Here is a 3,214-nt window from a genome sequence, read left to right on the forward strand (position 1 = left end):
TCTTCAAGCGTTGCAAACGATTGTCGCTCACGTCATCTAATGAAATTGACAGCAACGAGATTTCTTATGCACAAGAAAGACTCATTCGCCTGACCCAGAGACAAGCATACTCGTCAGACTACACTTGCTTGAGCACGAAAAAACAGCTCACTTCCAGCAAACTCCTTAATTTGAACCCCTTTCTAGATGGTAAGGTTATTATTCGAGCATGTGGTCGTGTAAGAGCGGCCGAAGCACTCGGCTACGTTGAGCGGCATCCGATAATACTGCCATACACGTCGGCATATTCGCGTCTCTTGACCGCTTGCATATCCTTGCATGGAGGTAACCAGCTCATGATGCGTTTATACGATCACAGTACTGGATTCCAAAGCTCAGGGTGCTGGTCAAATCCGCAATCCATTCCAACAAAATCTGTTTAATCCAAAAAAAAAAATGCAAACGCAGGTCATGGGCGGCTTGCCTGTGGAGAGAGTCACATTCTCCCGGCCGTTCACTCACACAGGAGTCGATTTTGCAGGCCCCTTCGAAGTTAAAAATTACACAGGTCAGCACCAAAGCCATCCACCTAGAAGCTACATCTCACCTGACCACAGAAAAATTCCTAGCGGCATTTGGGAGATTTGTGCCACGACGAAAGTGCACGCCTTCGCAATCTCCGGAGCGATCCCAGCCATCTCCCTGTCCACATTAATGGAGCACAAAAAGACAACCGTGCTCCCGAGGGCACTAATCCGACTTGGAAACGGCAAGGCGACCCGCGACACTCGCACTTTTAGACCCGTGTTGTTCGATAAGTCTGATCGACGCATCTTTGGCAAAGGCCTCCGGGCTATCCGTCACCCGGTTCGGTACAGACAGCGCTTGCTCGGCCGTCATCCGTTCCAGGACCTCCAGCTTCCAATGCCTAAACTTCAGTACCGGACTTCATCAAAGATCATCAGTGAGAAACTAAATGAGCCCTTCCACAATGTCCGATTGGCAGACGATCGCTGGTTCCAGCCGGAGATATCAAATCTGGTGCTGGGCTCGGATTTCGATCCCGAGTTAATTCTCCAAGGCGACCTGCGCACTATTGGCCCAAAACACAGTATTCGGGTGGATACTGTCCGGATCGTGCGCTCACCAGTAAAAACAGAGCCACTTCCTTCTCCTTTTTTTTGCAATTCTGCAGGGTGGGCGGCATGTTCACACAAGTTGTGTATCTGTATCTGTCGATATCCAACCACCACCAACGGAACCAGAACAAGAAAATTTTTATTCACCACACTTACACTAATACATTGTAACACATATTCTGAAAATACAGATAGACGAAAAAATAACCTACGAGTAAATAAACGTAAGACACGACTTAGCAGACTAGTTTACTGTCTAAAAATTTTATATTCTTACCCTGAACCCGGTGAAAATAAATTAAAAGGGTATATGTTTTTGTGCAAATCCAAAAAATGTATATATTATTGGTCAGCATCAATAGCCGAGTCGATCTAGCCATATCCCTCTGTCTGTTTGTCTATATTTCTATATATCCATATGATCACGTCGAACGTCTAAGAGACAATACGAATTTTATATGGCGGAAGAATATATGCTCTTCTATGTTTGATCAAACATGTCCAAGTTAAAAAGTTGAAACGAAGCTTATAACGATGCCTGGACTACCAGTACTATCTTTAATGTATCCGATACCCACGTATCCGATATTCTTAAGGAGGAAAAGCAAAATAAGAAAAAAGTAAAAAAGAGCAGACTTTGGTATCCTCTCAAATAAATTCTTCTTTACACAAAATAAATAATTCCATTAATGAAATGAATAATATTAATATCCTTGAGCAAGCATTCCCAGATTCAAACATGTCTCCCTTTTAGAACAGTTGATATTAAACGAGAATGCAATTTGCAGTAAACAACAACCATATTCTCATTCAGCTTATAATTTTGTTAGCCAGGAAATAAGTTGGATGTTAAATGAAAACATAATAAGGCCCAGCAGAAGTCCTTATAATGCCCCGGTATGGGTAGTAGGAAAAAAGATTTTAATGAAGATGGAACGCCAAAATAACTTAATAACGATACAATCCCTGATAGGTATCCCAGGCGTGCTCCTTCAGTTATACCAAGGCAACGCCAACAATTGATTTAGAATCTAGATTTTATCAGATTCTAATCAAAGAAGAAAACATCGAAAAACCAGATTTTTCCATTAACTATAGAAAGTATGAATTTCGTCGTTTGCCATTTGGGCTTGCGAACGCACCAATCATATTTCAAAGAGAAAGAAGCAAGTAATGGGTTATAGTCGGGTGCTCCCGACTAGGGGATACCCTGAACCCTCTTCTTCCAACACCAAATGAAGTTCGCGCTACGCGCTCGTTTGCTTTAGAAGTTAAAAAAAAATAACAAACAAAAATTATTCCCTTGGCAGGGTTCGAACTCGCAACTAACCGCACCACTTGCCGCTGCCTCTATACACCAGCTATACAATAATTGAGTTTTAACGAGAAAATAACCAACTAAAATAGCAGTACAGAAAACAATACAATCGCAATTGCAATGCTGTTCATTCAAAGCAGACGCGCATGAATGTGAGTGTGTACATGTATACAGAAATTCATGTAATTTGCGCTAGCTGCTGTTAACACGTGCGTCTTTTATGTTTCTTAACCGATCTTAATGAAATTTTCGACAGTACATCTTATTGTAGAATAGAATATAGAATATTTGTGTATTCTCAAAAAGTCAATTGCATTTAAATTGTGGGTTAATTAGATAGGCAATACAAGTTGGCTTACTAACATGATTTATAGCTTTGTGGTGGTAGCGGGGAGGTAACGATAGCTATAAAATGAAAGATACTTGATATATATATCCTATTCTAGAAACTACATGTCGAGTTTGGTGAGTCTAGCTCAAATTATTAGCCAAAATTGCTCAAAAACAGGATTTCGATATCAATTTTTTTTTACTTGGAAACGGGGCAAGTTATTGAATATGGGAAACAAACTGGATCTGCGTGGGTACTAGGAGGACCTACAGCTAAAATTTCAAGTCTCTAGCTCTTATATGTTCTGAAATCCTTAGTTCAGGGTATACAAATTGGAAAATCTTGTCACATTTATATGGACAACATTATAGTTTTTTCAGATACTCCGGAACAACATATTGATGATATACAATAAATCTGTAGAAGTAATTGGTGAAATTCAGACAG

Source organism: Drosophila montana, unplaced genomic scaffold (genome assembly GCF_035044405.1).
Source record: "Drosophila montana isolate Dmon_TW-CO22-7 unplaced genomic scaffold, ASM3504440v1 contig_2622_1, whole genome shotgun sequence".
Taxonomy (NCBI): domain Eukaryota; kingdom Metazoa; phylum Arthropoda; class Insecta; order Diptera; family Drosophilidae; genus Drosophila; species Drosophila montana.